At 57.8% G+C, this 19,249-nt stretch overlaps 1 protein-coding gene across 1 annotated transcript in view; it reads left to right on the plus strand.

The window, feature by feature from the left end:
- The first annotated feature begins 7,179 nt into the window (after positions 1 to 7,179).
- PDGFRB (platelet derived growth factor receptor beta) overlaps positions 7,180 to 19,249 on the plus strand; it is a 30,503-nt gene continuing 18,433 nt past the window's right edge. The window contains exon 1 of the mRNA XM_058034918.1: positions 7,180 to 7,456. The gene's annotated coding sequence lies outside the window, so the exon portion shown is untranslated. The remainder of the gene's footprint in view (positions 7,457 to 19,249) is intronic.

Below are 19,249 nucleotides of genomic sequence, written 5' to 3' on the forward strand. Positions count from 1 at the left end.
CTTCGCGGGCCGGCCCCGCGCTCATGCTGCGCCGCCGAGCCGCTCTGCGGCCGCCCGGGTTCGGCGGGAGGCGGCCGCCCCTCCTTCGGCAGCGCTCACCTGGGCGCCTTGGGGAGCTGTCCTGGGGCCAGGCACCTCCCTGCCCACGGGCTTTTATTGGGCCCAACCTCTCGCAGCATTTGCATTGAAAGGCAGGTTTGCATTTCAAAGTGCAGAAACCCCAGCGGGTGAGGGGGGACGAGTTCAAGCTTCCCACTCGGGCTGCAAGGAGGATGAGGTAGGGGGTGACCCCGGGAGGATCCCCCAGCCCCTCTGTCACCACCCCACAACCGTGCCCATGCCACAGGACGTGGTCCTCTCTAGTAGCTGGCTTTGGGGACATTAGAGTGCCACAAGAGTCTCATGAGGAGGCCCCAAGGGACCCCAGCATCCATGCCCCAGGAATAGGGTGCCTTGGGATGAACCTCTGTATTAAAAGTTGGTTGCACGAGGGGACAGGCTGGCCCGTGTCACCTGCCCTGTCCCTACATCGGAGGACACCAAGTTCTTGCTCTGAATGGCATTTTCCTGTGCCCAGCAGCAGCATCTGCCTCTTTGGAAAAGAGGGGCTGGTGGAGGCTTGGGTTCTGCATTTTCCTTCATCCCAGGGCAAGCCCACCCCTCCAATCCTGAGAGCAAAGCTCAGCCCAGCCTCAGGGAGCAGGACAGATGGGCAGACTCTGTGTGCAGGGAGAATGGACACCATGAACACTGCTGGGAGTACCTGGGCTGACACAGCTCCAGGGGGCCCACGGCCCCGCAGAACTCCTCTTTGCAGCAAGAGGAGCAGCCCACCTGTTTTCTCTCCTAAGAAAGCAAAACCATACCCATATGCTGGTGATAGGGAAAATCAAGCAGAAAGGGGACACCTGTAAAGCTCTGTCTGCCTGCAAGGTGGGAGATGCCAGCCACAAACACCCGAGCAGAGATCACCCACTCATCACCTGTCAGGCCAGACACACCTGCACCCCAGAGACCCTTGGGTGACACACTGTCCAGAAACCCTCACCACAGGAACCTCGGCCCCACTGCTGGCTGATGTCCCCCTCCCTGCCAGTGTCACACTCCAGCTACACTGGCCACCACTGCAGCCACAGCTGTCATTTGCAGGCTGGTTTTTTTCTCTTCAGTCAGAAGCAGAGTCTACAGAGGTTTCAAGAGTGGGTTTTGCCTCTTCCTCTCTGTGTCAGCCCCAGGAACCTCATCCCATTGGTCTTGCCCCAGTTCTACTTGAAACTGGGTGCACATATTCCCCTGTGCTAAATCCACTTCCTGCAAGCGTGGGTGCCAGGATGAGATGGAGGGGACAGGGGTAGGAGGTGAGGGGTCTGGTTTATGAGGACAGAGAAGGGCAAACCCCCAGCAATGGGAAATCACCCCCAGAGCTGGCATCACTTGGGTTCTGCCTCCCCAAACCTGGCATAGCTGGAGGCACCAGGAGAGGTGAGCACTTTGCAGCATCCCCGGGTCCCCAGCCCCTTGCTCGGCCTTGTCCCAGGTCCCTCCCTCGTGACAAAGGTGGCTGTCATGACTGTCCCACCCAGTGATGATCTCAGCTCAGCACTCAGCTCACATTGCTTGATGTGCCATATAACCCCATCTATCCTGGATTTTCCCCAAGATCTCAGGACAGCCATGGCTCTGTGCAAACTAGAGTCAAGGCCACCCTACTCCTCCTCTTCCTCCCATCAGCAAAGATGCTGAGGAAGTGGGGGGAAAAAAAAGAAGAAAATTCCACCTGAGCAGATGGTGGGAGGTACAGAGGAGCACAGGTGGCTCTTGGGTCCCATCCCAGGGGTGGCTGCATTTTAGGGACTGGGATCTTCCTGCCCCTGGCTGTTTCCTAAAGGCAGTGACAGGGAGCTCAGGCCCCCCTTGCCTTTTGCCAGCCTGTGGGGCCAATGCCAAGGGCTCAGGCAGCTGCTGGGGATGGGGGGCTCAGGGGTCTGGGGCAGTGACCCACACCTGCATCCTCCCCAGGGGAGCAGGTTGGGCAGGGCACAGCATGGCCAGGTGCCCACTGACAGCTGAGCATGACCTCCCTCAGTGTGGGCAAAGGGGAGGACAATTAGGCCATAAAGATGCACCAACAATAACTTCCCTCTTCTTCCTTTCTTTGACCCATTTACCACTGGTGGTGAAGCTCATGCTGGGGAGGAGCCGGATGAGGAGCTCTTCATGGGCTCCCCAAGGAGCATCTCAGCTGCTCAGCTGGGGCTGAGGGGGACCCTCAGTGCCTCGGGGTGCCACCTGCACTGGGGTCCCATGGGGGAGCAGATGACAGAGCGCCTGAGGGTCCCCAGCTGGGTGAGAGCAGGTGGCAGTGCCCCCTCCATCTATCCTAGAGACCCCCAGAAATGCACCCAACCTGGGGACCACCCCTAGTCCTTCAGACCGGGTATTCCCGGTAGAAACCAGGCAGGTGAAGCAGAGAGGGAGAGCAGTCAGGGCTCCCTGGCTGCTCCCTGGGGCTCGGCGCTGCTATCCGTGATCGAGTGATGCCATCTCCTGGAAGGAGGAGGGCCGGGAGGTCCCTGGGGCCAGGCTGCACGCAGCCATCCCAGATGGAGCAGGGACACCATCCCATCAGCTCCTGCTCCCGTGGAGGAGGCACTCAGTATGGGAAACCAAGTCCTGCCTTGCCCCCAACTTGCTCTGAGCCCCACCATGGTTTCTGCAGAAGTGGGAGATGCCCACAGAGAATCAAGAGGATGTCTCTGCTTGGTGCTCTTTTCTTCCACCACCTCCCCACTCACTCCAGCTCCTATTGCTTCCAAAGGCAAATCTGTGTCTTCAGACGAGCATATCCCAGAGCTGCATGGCCCCACTCCCATCCCAGTCCAGGCAGGACCTTTCAGTCATTCCTGAATGCCCCAAGAGTGACCCCTCCTCTCTGGCAATGGAGACATCAGTGCAACCCTCTCACAGAGGACAAGCCCTGCCTCATCTCCCTCAGCCCCCCTGCAGACTCGTGCGTGGCTTTGGTTCTCCCCAGCAGCCTGAACCACCCCTGTGCTGTCACCTGTGTCCCCATGCTGAGGAGGGTCTGCAGAGCTGGTCCCCAGAGAGAGGGACCAGGACAGCCCAAATGGATGTGCCAGCACTGCTGCCACACAGCTCCCCTCTCCCCATCCAGTGATCCTCTTTGGGATCTGGATCAGCTTTCTTGGCAAATGCAAATGCCACAAACTGAGCGTTCTGAAGAGGGCACTGGGACAGGGACACTGCTGGCACTGCTCCCCAGCCCGTGTGGGCCCTGCTCTCAGTGGGCTGGGGGTGTGATTCCCCCTGCTCTGGTGGGGAGCATCCTGCTTTCCCTCCTTGGCTGTGTTTCGGGCACGGGGCAAGCAGAGGGTTAACGATTCCCACGTTAAGTGGCTGCAGATGTGTGGGAAAGTCTGGGGCGAGCGGAGGCACCGCTATTAGTATTCACCCAGGAGCTGCCGCTGCCTCCCGGGGCTCTGCCGAGCACATTTCATACCAAGGTTCGTGCTGGGGGTGAGGAGGAGTGCGTGGGACGGGGTCGGAATGGCCCCGAGGTGGGGAAAGGCAGCGGGATAACATCGTCCTCTGGCTGCTGCCTCCCCCAAGTGCCCCAGGAGTGTAGGGAAGGGGCCAGCCCCATAAGGACACAGCCCCACACATGTGTACGGCCCAGAGTTACCTCCTGGCACCACTGGCACCCTGTGGTGTCCATGACTGTCCAGCACTGGGGTTTCCAGTGCTGCAGGAATGTTCCCAGTGGTGGGGAATGCTGCAGGATAGTCCCCCAGGATGCTCCCCATCATGTTATGGGCGTACACTCACTTTGGAAGAAGCCCAAAGTCTGCCTCCCCTTCCTCCCTGGGCACTGGTGTCACCCACCCAGTCCCAGCAGGACCACACACACACAGGGTACAGGCTCCTCTGAACACCAGGGCACAGCTTTAGAGATGCTGGATGAATCCCCAGCGCAGCTCCCTGCAGGAGCTGGATGCAGCCAGGAGCATGTGCTGGCAGCTGCCACGCCAGATGTGCTGCCCAGATGTGGGGCTGTGCTCCCTGGCACCCACCACTCCTCTCTTGTGGTCTGCGGCTTGACACCACTTCAGAGCAATGCTGGAATTCCTGGGCTGACTTGGAATTGATAGAGCCTCTGAAAAACTGAAGCTGTAGCAAATCTGGCCCTCATCAAACCTTCAGACAAGTGGGGTAGGCCAACATCTGCTGCTCCTGTACCTGCCTGTCACCAGCTGGTGCACAGTACCTGTTGCTGGCTCCAGCATGGCTATTTCCACCATTGTCTGGGGTACCTGGTCTCTCTCCTTTATGCCAGGGTTGGGATATGGGCTTTTCTCTGGGTCCCAGCTCTGCCTGGGATGGGGCAGGAGTCTGGAGAGCTGCTTTGATCCATGTGATGCCAGAGCAGACCTTGGAATGTCCTGTCTCAGTGGCTGGTTTCCCTAGCAGAGATGCTGCTCTACATGACCCCAAGCCCCCATTATCACTTAACAATGCTCACTGAAGATGGAAATCTCAGCTGAGAGGGGTCTGGCATCCCACACCGCAGCTGTCCCAGCCCCAGGGGGACCACTGGGTCCTGCAGCACCACGAAGCACCAAAAATAGAGGTGAGCAGTGAAGGGCTGATGAGGCCAAAGCAGCAGAGCTGCTGCCCTCCACCCACACACTTGCACAGGCGAGTTCCTCTGGCTTTGGTGCTTCCTCTGAGCTGGCCTTTCCCAGGAGCTGCCGTAACCCCAGCGTGCTGTTCCTAAACAAAGTGTGCGCCTGTGGCTGCTCCCTGGGGATGCTCAGAGTGGGCTGACGTGTGCTTGCCGGGATGCTTTGGGCTCCCCAGGGCTCTCTCAGCATCCCCAAACAATGAATCCTGCCCTTTGCAGACTGGGAGGTTTTGTTTGCCAGATTCTTCCTGGTCCCAGCCTGGAGTGGGTATTGGGGCCATCTGTTTGCGAAGGACAGAGTGGGAAATATGTCCCACTTCAGGCTCAGGATGCTCTGCCCTCAAGCATGGTCTGTGTCAGCTTTTCCACCCCCTGCTCATCCCAGGTAGCCATCCCCAGTGCAAGGGGCCCAGCAGGATTGCACCAGGGGGTTTCTCCCTCTCCCACTCTGCCTGGAGCAGTCACGTCCTCAGAGCAAGGACACTGCCAGGAAACAACTCTGCTCAACAATTCCCAGCAGCCCTTAGGTCCCCACACATGGACCCACCAGACACATCTTTTAGTCCCTTGGGAGAAGCCCTGGGAAGAGCCATGTGCACAGCACGTCCTCTCTGCCTCCTGCTCCCCACATGAGCTGCTCTCAGGCTCGCTGGCTCCATTTCTGCACAGGGGGGTGACAAGGCCCCTGACACAGGGCCACCACCAGGCCTGCAGCTGGGGGAATCCATCCAAGCCAGGCCTGCATCCCTCCTGCAGCTGTCCTGCTGCCAGGCATGGAGCTGGCACTCCAGCCCCGCGCCATGAGTGGCACACAGGGATAACCTGGGCGCTGCAGCCTGGCTCTCCTCAGCCTCCACAGCTGCCCAGAGTGAACACCTCCCCTCTGGTTTTCCATAGATACAAAGAAAACATGGAGATAATGTCAGATAAGCAGCAAATCTCTCGGGCTGGCCCAGCCAGGGAATCATTCCCTGTGGAATTGTGTAGGCATTTACTAGCTTGGCAGGAGGGAATGAGTCTGCCTTCAAAAAAGGCAGAAACACAGATTTCAGCAGTGTTGTCATTATGGCGAGGGCTTTCTAATTCTTAAAAAGGAAAATTAAAGAAAGATGGGCAGGTATATTTTCAGGATAGCCAGTGCAGTTTTGCACTATTTCTTGTTTGGATCAGAAAGAAACAGAGAATGGTTAAGGTCTGTAAGATCATAGATTCCAACCCACCACTGCCATCTTCACCACTAAACCATGCCCCCAGTGCCACATCTTTTTTAACAGTTCCAGGGATAGTGATTCCATCACTCCCCTTTGCAGCCTGTTCCAATGCCTGACTACCCTTTAGCATCCAAAAGATGAAAATGGTGGCAAGAGCTGATGGATCAAAGGGCAGTTTTCATCCTGTCCCTTGTTACAGTGCTAAAACAAATTGAAAAAAAAAAAATCCCTTCTGGACACATGATAATGTTCTGCCTACTGAAAGTTTCTCAGAAACTTGATTTGAACTCGTTAAGATGCTGGGAGGATTTATAGCTGGTTCATCACCTGGATTCCATCCCCCCAGGGCAGTAGGGGTGTAGGACATCTGAGATGATGCCACCTCTCCAGCTCTGTGCCCTCAGCAGCCCCAACAGCCCCAAATCCCCAGCCAAACCCACCCTCTGCTGCAGCATCAGTTGCAGAGGACCTTTTATCCCCCTTTCCAAAAATGAAGAAGAGTTGCAAGGGTGAGTTGGTGGCCCCCAAGGGGCAGTGGCCAGTCGGGGCCAGGAGCTGCAGGACCAGCAGAGCCCAGCACAGGGAGGATCTGGGGGAGCACACGGAGTCAGTTCACTGCAGGCCTTCTTTAATAAAAACATGAGTCAGCTGCTGGCGTGGGCAGTGGATTTTCTAAACATCCCCTCATATCCTGAGAAAGGGAAAAAAAAAAAAAAAAAAAAAGAAAGAAAACGGGAGAGGGGGCTTGAGGGGAAAAAAAAGAGAAAGAAAATAAAAGAAAAAGAAAACAGGGGAAAAGGCCAGAATTGAAAGCAGACACAGGGAGAGAGCAGCTCCTTCCCTGCGGTTTAAGGAGGCGATAGTCGGGCTGCTCCGGGCTCCTTTTGTTCGCTGTTCTGGGCCCTCAGCGCTCGCCCCATCTCAGCCCGCAGCACAGCTCCCCTCTCCTTGCAGCCACTTTGGCTTCTCCTCCTTTTATTTTATTTTATTTTTTTTTTCACCCATCACCCTCGTCCGGCGGGCGTTAATCGCGAGTTGCGCTCCGCAAAGGGTCCCCACACGGGGTGGAGGGAGGAAGTCGGAGGAGCTCCGCTCCTCATTGGCGAAGCAGCCTCCCCCCTTCTCCTCCTCCCGAGGTCTCTTTTATTTATACACGCACGCACACACGCGTGCACATCCTCGGCCCCGGCTCCGAGCAGGCAGAGCCCCCTCCCAGCTGGGCCGGGGGCTGCTCAGGGCGCTGTGAGATGCGCTAGAGCAGCAGAGCAGGGGCTTGGCTGCAGCCCAGCCTTGGCACAGCCTCGCCTCTCCGCTTGATTTTATTTTTTTTTTTTTTTTTTCACTCCCCTCCTCCCTTCCACTTCATTTCTTTCTTTCCCTCTCTTTCGCCTTTAAGTGGAGAAGCCTTGCCAGCTGGGCAGGCTGGGAGGGCAGGGACAGCCTGAGCAGGCAGCAGATAGAGTTTGGAGGAGGAGAAGGAGGAATTTCGGAGCCTTCCCTCGGGACGTGCGGCGCTCACTCGGCTGGAGGGACCCTGCTCAAGGTAAGCTCTCATGTCGCCCACTCGGGGCTGACTCGCCTTCTCTGCCTCTCCAGATGGGACACGCCGTGCTGGAGCTGGTACAGCCCCGAAGGAGCCTGCCCTCCTGTCCCTGAGCCAGCCCGGCTGCTGGGAAGGGGCTTTGCTCCCCTCCAAGGGGCTGGCAGCCCGAAACACCCACCAGGCTCTGGGGAGATGTGTGTGCTGGGAAACAGCTGAATTCTGCGGCATCCCATAGGAAAGAACATGGCATTAACTCTCACTGAGTCCTGGATTGGGACAGCTGAGGGGAGCACGGGGATGCTGTGGCTGTAGGACAGGGAGCAGGGACGCCCTGCAGCAGGAGGAGGGCCCGGGTGAGCTCTGCTTCTCCCTGGATCAGAGGCTTGCCCTGGCTGGTGGGAGGGCTGGAGGGTGCACGGGGAAGAGGCTGCCCACCATGTCAGTGAGAAATCCTTCAGAGTGTGAGTGCAGAGCAGTGTCACCCCACTGCCAGCCTGTCCACACACACCCATGGCCATCCCTGACTGCAGGCTGCTCCAGGGACCCTGTCACCTCTGTTGTGGGCCATGGGGAGGGACATCTGCCAGCCCTGCCCAGGGTCTGTGCCTGCGAGTGCTGGGCACTGGAGAGGGCAGAGCTTGGTAAAACCCTATTAGGCAGGGATGTGGGCAACTATGCTGTCCTCAAAGCACAAGAGCTGAGGGCCTGCAGCAGGGCAGAGCTGGTCTGCAGTGAGGCTCTGACAGCCCAGGGACAGGGGTGAGCATGACCTGCAGGGCTTTGGTGCTCACAGTGGGCTCAGAGCATCCAGCTCCTGCACTCACCTGCCAGCTGGGAGTCATTCATTGTGGTGGACAGGGATGTTGTGCTTCTCCATCCTGGTCCCAGAGCAAGTGGGGTTTATGCTAAAGCATGGGAAAATAGGTTAAAGTAGTTGGTCTGGTGTGCAAACCCTGTGCTGGCGGAGGCTTGGCATTCCCAAGTCTTTTCAGGTCTCCCATTGATGACAAGGATTAGCAATGTTGAGACCCAGTGCTTCCAAGAGGGCATTGAGGGGTGGCTGGGAGGTCATTTCCCCCTAAGCACCCTGCAGGACAAGATACTTGTTCTCCCATGTCTCTTGGAAATAAGTGAGTTTCATGTGGTCACCGTGATCTGGTGTCAAGGACGTGGCCAGGCTGGCTTGGAGGGGGAGCTGCCAGGCAGCTGCCCTGGTTGGCAGCCCTGACATGAGGCTTGGAGTCACTCCTTGACAGGGACGTCACCCAAGCTTGGGTGTGCTCTGGCTGCTGTGGCAGCCACCAGCCCTGGGCAGTGTCCCTGAGCCCAGGAACCACCCCTGAATCAGTCAGTGCATCAGGAGGGATCAGTGTTCGGGGCAAGCACCAAGTCACAGCAACTCCACTGCAGCATGCACAGGGCTCTTCTCTCTTCCTAAAGCTGCTGTCCCTTCCTCCAGCTCAGGAGCACGGAGGGAGAGCAGGCCAGGAGACAGCAGGCACCCAACTCCCAGTCCCTGGATCACCTCCTGCATTCCTGCCCAGGACTGGGAGTGTGGGGTGCCATGGTCAGTGTGCAGCAAGCATGGCCAGCTGCAGTTCTGCAGGCTGGGAGAAGTTAACCATGGCTTATTGTCCAGTCCTGGGCACATCTTGTGTGTTCTGCAGGGCTCTGGCCTGGGCTCAGTCCTGTGCAATCCCTGCATGAACCACCTGGTTGGTGGCTGAGCACACATTCTCACCCTGGGGTAGCACCAAGCTGGGCGTGCATGGCAGTGTGGGAGGATCCCAGGAGCTGCAGCAGAGCCCAGAACCAACCAGAGTGGCTGCAGGGGACACAGACCAGGCTGCAGCAGGGTGCCAGGAAAGCCAAGCTGTTCCTGAGGGATGTGCTGGAAGATGCATGGCTGGAGGCAGCTTAGAGAGGCAGGGTGGAGGGAGCAGCTCCTCCCCAGCTCCAGGTGCTTCGGCAGGGACAGACATGGAGTGGATGGGCTCAGGGACAGCAGTGAGGATGATGAGAAGTCCAGAAGAAGCTGCAAAGGACTGGGAGAGGGGTTGAGGTGGGTTGTTGGTCACTGGGTGTTGTGGGAAGGTGACACACAGTCTTCATGCACAGGAAAAGTCATCAGAGAGGGAAAAGAGCTTTTAGGGGAAATATCTGTAGGCTTAAAGACAGAAGGCTGAGTTCCTTCAGCCTCACAAGTCTCAAAGCACACGTCAGGGAAAGCTCTGGCTGGGAAGAATGGGCACAGGACAATGACACCATGATCTCTTGCAGCCTCATTTTTGATGGGTCTGGGACAGGATTTCCAAGGCATTCAGAACAACACCCTCAGGGAGAGGAGAGCACTGAGCCTGTCTGCAGGAGCACAGCAAGACAGGATTGTGGCATTGAACACCAGAGTAAAGCTGAGATTGAGAAATGCTCTCCAGCTGTGGGAGTGATGCCATGCAAAAAGAGACCATGGTGGCTGGATGTGGCTTTGGCCAAATGTCCAGCTGCTGCCAGAGGCTCCAGGCAGGGACTTCTCTGCCTGGTCCTCAAGGTTCCTTTGGCCTTGGTGTGTGATGGGAAGTGGGATGGGGTTGCAGTGCTGTCCACAGCGTGTGATGGGGTTGCAGTGCTGCCCACACTGTCAGGCTCCAGCAAAGCCCCTTCCTGGGATATGGTGGCAGAGGTCAGGGAGCAGAGGGGCCGTGCTGAGCCCCAGGGGAGCCCTGGCAGCTGGGGCTGCCTTTGACCCAGAGCTGGAAGGAGCTGGGACCATGTGGGCTTGGCTGGGTCTGTCCTATCCCTGCAAGGCAGGATTGGAGCTGAACCCTTCGTGGAGTTTGTTTGTTTGTACTTTAACCAAGGGAAAGAAATCCCCTGGAGAGGAGCTGCAGGGGGAGGGTCCAGGCTGGGCATTGTTTCCTGAGGGGCTGGAGCAGCTCCAGGAGGCTCCTTCCGCTCCGCCAGGCAAATTGGACATAACGAGGCTGGGTTTAGGGGTCGTGCTCCCCCTCCTCCTCCTCCTCCTCCTCCTCTCCCCCATTGCCTAATTAGGGTTCCCAAGCTCAGCTCACCTCTGTCCTGTTCTGCTGCCACTCAGACACCTCCTCCTGGAAGGGTAGCACGTTCCAGCACCACGGGGAGCCCAGAGCAGCCCCAGCTGTGACAGGGACACAGAGGGGTGCTGGCAAGGCCCATGTGCTGAGCAAGGGGGTCCCTTGGGCCCAGTGTCCCCCTGTGTGGTCACAGGAGCTGTGCAGTGATGGATGCCCCTCACACCCTGCTGTTCCAGCATCCCTGGGTGCACACCAGGCTGTGGCACACCCTGGTCTGTGTGTGCAACCTTCCCTGGCAACCACAACCTGCAGAACCAGAGGACCATGGTGTGTGGAGCCTGTGCAGGGAGCTCACAGAGCTCCCACAGAAAGGCTGATGCCAGCAGAGCCAGGGCAGGGCAGTGTGTGGTGTTTGTCCTGCACCCATGGATGGACTTATCCTCCCCAGGCCATGCCTGCAGGGTCACCTGCTTATCCATCCAGCAATTGACTCACACTCTTCCTGGGGCTCAGCAAGAGCCAGTATTTGATGGAGCTGGTGGGAAGCTGTGGGGTGCAGGAGCTGGGGCAGTAAGGGGTTGGAGAATGCAGGGATGTATCAGGGCACTGCACTAATTGCTAAACCCTGGAAATGCACCAGGAAACAGATGGAGCACCTTCTCCAGCACCTTCTCCCTGCTGTGGAAGGGCAGGTTGGGCAGCACAGGGGTGATGCTCCTGAAGCAGCAGGGGATGGCCAGTGCTGCTCCTCAGCCCCTCTGCCTTCCCCCTTCCGGCCCAGCTCCCATGTGAAAGAGGCTGTGACTGAAATCTTAATGCTACCAAGAGCCAGCAATTGGCACCAATTAAATTGCTACATTCATGTTTGAATTGCTTTAACTGGCGAGACACACTGTCTTATTTATACAAAAAATATGTTTGCTTGTGGGTTTGTCTGAACCACTGCCAGCAGAAAATGCACCATTTCAAGGCCTGTGCTCTGCAAGCTCATTCTCCTCTTCCAAACTGGAAGTCACCTTGGTTTCAGCCTTTGCCAGTCAATGGTGGCAGAACAGAAACACTGCTTTGCTCGGGGCTGGGCACTGCAGGCACCACGAGAGGGTCCCCTCCTCTCTGCCCACAGGCAGTGCCAAGTTTCCTTCTCCAGCCTGGGAGCTGTTTGGGAGAATATGGTCTGATTCAGGAGCAGGACTCGCTGCCCAGTTAAAAGCTGCTCTCAGGGGGAGGGCAGGGGGTGCTGGCAGCTGCTGGTGCCAAGTCCTGCCTCAGCTTCTCCTCTGGAGGTTCTGTCAGGTTTCGGGGGTAGGGGCTGTTAGCAGAGCATGGGCGCAGAGGGGAGCTGATTTCTGATTTGTGACTGAGAGGGGAAGTTATAAAGAACCCTGCCTGCAGGTTGGCAAAAATGGTGTACCCTGCCTGGGCAGAGCATGCAGGAGGGGATTATCTGTCTCTGCAGTTCTGGTGCCAATGTCACCATCCTGATCTTCCTGCCCCATGCAGGAGGGGTCAGAATCAGCTCACAGCACCCAGAGCTGCACCACAAGTTGCATTTTGCTCCCTCTCAGAAATCCAGAACAAGGCCAGACAAAAAATCCCTCTGAAAGCATCCTCTGCCCTTCACACCCAGCACTGGCTGGCTCCATCCTTTCCCACCCTGGCCACAGTGCCAGGCTCCTCTGCAGCTCCTGCAGACAGGCACAGGGTGCCCTGACCACAGACGTGGTGAGTGCCTAATCCCAGCCACGAGAGCCTAAACCCCCAGAACAAAGCAATTTAGCTCGGGTCCCTGGGAGGCAGCTGGGAGGAGCTGGTGCAGCCACGGAGATTATCTCCTCCTCCTCCACAGATCTCAGGGAAATGCTCACAAGAGGATCAGGTTGCTCAGCCTTTGCTGGGGTGTTGGACTGGTAAGACTTCAACACTCTGCCTGCTCCTGGGGCTTTGCAAAACCCCTACATCCAACTGGGACTTTGGATGGTTCTTTTTCTCATCCTGCCTCCGTTGCTCTCCCCTCACAGCTTATTAATGGTTAATTAGAGCCAGCTGGGAGCTCTGGCTCCAGCCCTGGCCCCACCAGAGCAGCCCCCCTGGGTCAGTGGCTGTGAGCAGGTGATGGCAGTGCTGACTGGCTGGGGACTGCTCTCCTCCCTGTGCAGACACCAGCAGAGAGCTTCCCTTGAATCACCATGGGAAGGCAGGCAGGGCTTTCTGGCAGCCCCTGGGGATGCCAGGACAAGGGATGAGAAGCCAAGATAATCCCTCATCTTGGTTCCATGTTCCCTGCTTCCCTCATTCTCTGCTCTGGTAGGGAGAAGCAACAAACAGCCCCTATCCAGTCTGACATGCCCAGGAGCTGGGACCCCTAAATGTGCCAGTTTGGGGGTGGAGGGGTAGGAGAGCTGAGTCACTCAGCCAGCCCCAAGGCTTTGCTGTCCAGTTGGAGCAGCCAGGAGGAGGCAGGGAGATGTGTGGGTCCTGGTTTGGGTCCCTGCAGCAATGTTCATAGCTGACATTGCTCACATGCCTGTGAAGCAGCGTGGTGTGCTCTCCCAAAAATGTCTTTGCTGTCACGAGTAATAGAAAAATTATGGGATTGTCATGGACGGCCCCGTGCTGGGTATTTTAAAGCATATATTGGAAAAGAGCTCTGGGAAGGGCTGAAATGCTCCCAAGGGCCACACTGCACTACAAGGGTGAGCCCTGAGTCTGCACAGGGCTGCTCCCCCACCCGAGAGCATCCCCAGACATGCACAATGCCAGACTTAGGGCTGTGCTCCAAAACACTGCCCAGCCTCCAGCAGCACCCCAGAGCAGTCCCAGCCCCACCACGGCCCTGGCACACATTGGCTGCCCCAGGGACACTGACGTGGGCAGGATTTGATCCGGGTGAGAAGCAGGGGGTGCACCAAGGGACAGCTGGGCATTGCCTGGCGCGTGGCAGGGGCAACCCCTCCCTCCTTGCCCCGGCCCAGGTGAAGCCTGGTCCTCTCCCAGGGCTTTCCCACAGTCCAGGCCAGGCTTGCAGGCCCTGGGGAGCAGCCCACGGGGTCTGGCCTTTCCTCTGACAGCGGAAGCAGGGGAGCATGCGCAGCTGAAAGGGCCATGGATACCATCCCTGGGGCTGGGGGATTATTTATAACACTGGCACCTCTCCAAACAGATGTTTCTTTTTATTCTGAACTTGCACTAAATGGGTCACTCGTTTCCTCCGTCTCCCATGGGTTTAGAGCAGAGGGGGAGAGAGGAGGGGATATGGGTGAGAGTGCAGGGCTCGCCCTGGTCCCACGTCCCTCCGTGCTGGCTCCTCACAGTGTCGTGGAGAGCCCGTGGCTGGAGATTTGCTGGGTTCTGGGGACATTGTGGTCCCCCCTTGCTCAGAGCGGGAGGATGGCCGTGGTCAGACAGGGCTCCGTGGGGCTCCCCACCCCACTCCTCACGTGGCTGACCCCAGGGCAGCTGAATCACTCTGCTGGGGCTCAGTGTGGACTTGTCATCCCCCCTGGCAGTCTCCCTCCCCTGCTTCAGGGTCACAGTCCTCGTTTTCAGCTTTCTGTCAAAGCCTGTGTCAGGGCAGGGTGCCCTGGAGGAGGCTGGGTGTGCCACCTCGCGTGCTGGCCTCTGCTGCATGCAGGACCCTCATGACCACACAGCCACGTTCTCCAGATGCCACTGAGGCTGGGGGTTCCTGGGCAGGGGCTTTGGTCATGTCAGATCTGCTCCCTGATGCAGAGGTCGTCAGGAGAGCCAACCCCTCCTGTGGGCACAGTGTCCCTGGGCTCATCCCTCAGCTCATCCCCAGAGGTGGCATCTGCCCATGCTTCTCCTGTCTCCTGGAGAGCTCAGTCCCTACCAAGGCTGGGCTTTAATCACATCTTCACAGCCAAGGAGCTCTCACAAAACCACTCAGAGGGTTTTGGCATAGTGACACTCCCTGTGCTTGCAAAACTTCACCTCTCCCATCCTGAAACACGCCCAGATGCAGCACACTGCCAGCAGGTACCCAGGCTCTCAGCATCCCCCGGTCTCACAGTGTCTGGGGAAAGCCTTGGGGCCCGCTGGGCACTGGCAGGTGGCCAGGTGAGGAGGGGTTTGCCCCCAGGTGTTCATCCTGGGGCAGGGATGGTCTGTGGGATGCAGGGACTCCCCAGCCCTGCTGCTCCTCAGTCTGGTTTCAGATTTCCTACCCCTGTGTTTTATCAGCAGCCGTTTATGGGCCTTGGGATGACAAGCTCCCCATGTGTGTGCCCTGCCTAATTCCAGCCTTTTGCTGGGAAAAAGAAAAAGGGCTCTGTGATGATAATCTGGCCTGTGAGTAAACATGGTGTCATGGGAGCCAAGGGACCCCAGAGGAGAGATGTTGCAACTCCGGACAATTCCAGCCAAGGGGAAAAAAAGCCAACAACCACTCAGTTTTATTTAGATTAAAGGGTGGGAAAGAAGCAGTTGCAGAGGCCAGAGGGAGGGTGGCAGAGGAAAACAGGACAAGCCAAGGAGTTTCACTGCAGGACAAGCAGGGTTTGGGTTTCAGGGGTCATCAGCCTTTGCTCGGGGAGCTTTTTGCCTTCAGAAGCGGGGGATGGTGTCCATGGTGTCCCCCCTCCTCCTGCCAGGAATGCCTTTGCTCCCTGGCTGTGAGTGGTATTGATCATGGGATCCATGGAGGGAATTTTTTATTGCATATGGGCACCCATGATCTCACTTAATGACTCAGATGTGATTAGACAGAGAAGAAATAAAGTATATTTGACTTCCCGCTAATTTGCACCAGATGTCCCTTGCCTGTTTGGCAGGACAGCGGGGCCATCAAGCATTGTGGGAGCGCCTGGAAGCACAGCCCTGCAAGAAAAGGGGCTAGAAATAGAAATCCAGAGGAAGGGAAAGGATTGGCAGCTGTGTGAGAGCTCCTTCCCAGTCAGACCAGATGCCCTCGTGGGCAGGGCCAGCATCCAGCACCCCTGCCCAGCACCACAGGAGCAGCAGTGAGGGCAAGGAGAGCAGAGGGAAGAGCAACGTGGGCAATGGATGCAGGAAGTGCCCCTGGAAAGAAAAAATAGAGTTTGCTGAGGGGGGGCTGTGCACCCTGATTTCCAGCACACAGTGCATTCCCTGACTGGTGACTAATGGTCAGTAGGGAGCAGAGCTCCTGCCAAGGTGGCTCTCAGGGTGGCTGTGGCTGCTCTCCCTCTCCCCAGCGTGCTGAGCCATCCCTTTGCCTGTGCACCAGCTCTGCAGGCTGGTTCTCAGCTCCCTCAGCTCTGGGGGTGCTTGTGGGATCCCCACACACACACACTGGTTCTGCACAGGGCACTGGCTGTGGAGAGGCAAGAAACATGGTCTGGGTGGGCTGGGAGGAGGGCAGTGGACTGGGAGAACATCCTTGTGTTCCTAACCCATCCTTGGTGTTCCTAACCCATCCTTGTGTTCCTAACCCATCCTTGGTGTTCCTAACCCATCCTTGTGTTCCTAACCCATCCTTGTGTTCCTAACCCATCCTTGTGTTCCCAACCCATCCTTGGTGTTCCTAACCCATCCTCTCCCATGGTTTATGATGTTTACAGGACTGGAAACACCCCTGCCCTACATGATCCATGCTTGGGGATGGGCAGTGCCATGCAGTGGCTGCCATGTGTGTGCTGACAGGGTGCTGGGAGACACTCAGCGAGCAACTGCACACAAAAGGGGGCTCAGAGTATGGCAGGGCACACAGAGCAAAGTCAGAGGAAATTCTTGCCTTGTAACCCAAGAATAGCGAAGACTGAACCCACACAGCATATTTGGGGCATTAGCAAAGGCATTTTAGGCTTACTAGCATTCTTAAGCAAGAGAGAGGTCTGGAGTGGGGGAACATTATGAATCAGCAAGGTCTGGTGATGCTTGAGCTGCTTAGCAGGGCACCCTGAGGTGCAAGGAGCAGTAGAGGTGGCTCTCTAAATTCGGGTGGTACCATCCCCAGCAGAGGCTGGATGCAGCGATCCTTGTATCCACACTCCTGGGCGTTGCCCTGCTCCTGCTGCAGAAATTCCTGTCCCAGTTCATCAGCCACAGAGGCATCAGCCCCAGCCCTGAGCTGAGGAGGGACTGCGAGAGGAGGCAGAGGAGAAAGCTCAGCTGTCATCAGAGCTGGGATACAGGAGAAACGGGAGCAGGCTGCTCTGGGAAAGCTGTGCAGTCATGGGATGGGGAATCATGAGACTTGAATCTGGTCCTGGCGTGGCGTGGCCCTGGCCGTGCTGCTTGACCTCTGCTCTGGCCCTGTCACCCGTGTCCTGTCTGTGGGATCACAGGATCACATCAGAGCCCCGTGCTCAGTGCTGCTCTGGGGTGTTGGGGTGACCCCTTTTATTCCATCCCCCCTGCAAGAGCACAAGGCTAGAGATGCTCAAGCAGGATTCCAGCAGTGCCTGACCTCAGCCAGCCCTGGGACAGTCCTTTGCCAGCTGGGGAAGCCAGCAGCCCCAGGGTTGGCTCAGCTCTCCTCATCTCTGCTGCAAACTCCGCTCTGCTCTGCCAGGCTGCTGTGATTACAGAGGGGAGATAAGGACAGGCAGTGTCTGTGTCACCAGGCAGGGACAGTTGCCTGTATCTGTGTCTTGTTTGGACTCCAGACCCTCCCAGACGCTCTCAGTCCAGCAGTGCCCAGCTCTGGCCTCACTGGGGGCGAGCAGGGACGTGCCAGCTGCTGGGACCAGCCTCCCCCACAGCACTTGGCCAGGCCCCAGCGTGGCCCCAGGACCTGAGCCCTGGTGGAGCTGAGCCCCTGGGGACACAACCACCCCACAGGCATGTGGGGCTGCGTGTGCTGTGGGGCTGTGTCACCCCATTGCCCTGCTCCTGCTGCAGCCAGCCCCGCCAGCCAGCCAACCTCCTGTCTCCTCTCCCAGCCAAATTCCTCCTTTAGAATAATAAACAGTGTGGCTCAAGAGAAAGGCTCCTTTCCCTGCCTGGCTAGGACTGGTTTGCCTTCACATGGAGGAGCTGGAGAGGGGCAGAGGGAAGGACTGTACCAGTGCTGGCAGGGAGGGAGCTCTGTGGTGATGGGGACGGAGAGCTGGGACAGCACCTTGGTGGCTCTGCAGGTTGGGAGGCTGCCACAGAGCTGCAGGGCTGAGTGAAGGTGCTGGACCTGGCATTGCTGCAGGAGCTCCCTGGCCTTCGTGATTGTGCCTGGATGGGTGAAGGCAAAGGATCCCATGGCTTGGAAATACTCATGTCCTGGCTTGTGGGAAGGATGTAGGAGTCTGAGGAGTCTGTGGCACCCTGCTAACCCACAGAGGTGAGAGGAGGTCACCCAAGGCCACTGAGCATTGTGTAGGTGCCTGTGTTTGGGTCCCTGGGTGGGATAATGTCTGGGTGCCTGCTTCTGTACCACTGAGTGGGATTGCTCCTCCTCGCCTGGCACTCACAGTTCCTGCTAAGAACAAAAGCTGGGACTGAGGAGAGAAACAAGTGCTCTCAAAGCTGGCAGTGAGCTGGGTGCATTTGCATCCCTTGTGAGACGCCTGTGCTCACCCACATGTGCAAGCACACGTGTCCCCGTGCCAGGGAGGGACAGCCTTGTCCCTCTGTTCCCTCCGGACCGAGCTCAGCCAGCGGCTCTGAGCGCGCCTCTGCCCCGGCCGCAGCACACAAACAAGGGAGAGGTCAGCGCTCTCTGCGAGACGCTGCCACCCTCCCACTCTGCTTGGGAAGCATCTCCAAGAGAAATGCCTTTCTGCAAAAGCAGCAGCTTTATTAAAACCAGCTCTGAGCACAGCGCAGGCGGCCAGGGGCAGCAGGCGGAGGCTGCGGGGCTCGCAGAGCTCGCTGCAGCAGCACCCCTGCTAGCCCAGCACACCCCAGCTAGGCCAGGAGCAGCACCCCTGCTAGCTCAGCACCCTGCTAGCCCAACACCAGCACCCCTGCTAGCCCAGCACACCCCAGCTAGGCCAGGAGCAGCATCCCTGCTAGCCCAGCACCCTGCTAGCCCAACACCAGCACCCCTGCTAGCCCAGCACACTCCAGCTAGGCCAGGAACAGCATCCCTGCTAGCCCAGCACCTCTGCTAGCCCAGCTCCATCACCTCTACCAGCCCATCTCCATCACCCCTGCTAGCCCAGCCCCAGCCCCAGCACCCCTGCTAGCCCAGCCCCAGCACACACAGCCCTGCCAGCCCATCTCCATCACCCCTGCTAGCCCAGCCCAGCCCCAGCACACACAGCCCTGCCCGGCTCCCCGCTCCAGCAGGCAGGGTTTGCCCGTCAGTGACCCTGCAGAGATCGCTGCTGCAGGTTGGAAGCTGTCTGTCTGTCTGTCTGTCTGTGTGGGATGCCCGGCTGCAGCAGGACTGGCAGTGACAGCCAGGGAGCTGCACAGGCAGATAAAAGCTGGGCATGAGCTTGGGAGGATCTTAGGGCTTACAGGCAGGTATCTGGGGGCTGGGGTGGTGAATGCAACCTGGCTTGGGCAGGCAGGCAGGGAGGGGTCAAAGGAGAGGATCCCAGTTGTCCTTACAACCTTGAACATTGAATAATGGATGAATCACACACCTCTGTAAAGGAGAATGGGGAAGGGAAGGTGATTGTTCTCATGGCAGTGCCTTGGGGGGCAGAGATTAGATTGTCCTCCTTCACTCTTCTGCAGCTTGGTGCTCTGAGGGTGGGTGCAGAGAGGTCACATTCATTTACAGCCTGAATTTCACCTCGGTCCTTTCATCCTACCCACCCCCATCTCTTGCCCTAAGTGCTCTTATCCCCTCTGGCAAACG

Source organism: Melospiza georgiana, chromosome 15 (assembly GCF_028018845.1).
Source record: "Melospiza georgiana isolate bMelGeo1 chromosome 15, bMelGeo1.pri, whole genome shotgun sequence".
NCBI classification, from domain to species: domain Eukaryota; kingdom Metazoa; phylum Chordata; class Aves; order Passeriformes; family Passerellidae; genus Melospiza; species Melospiza georgiana.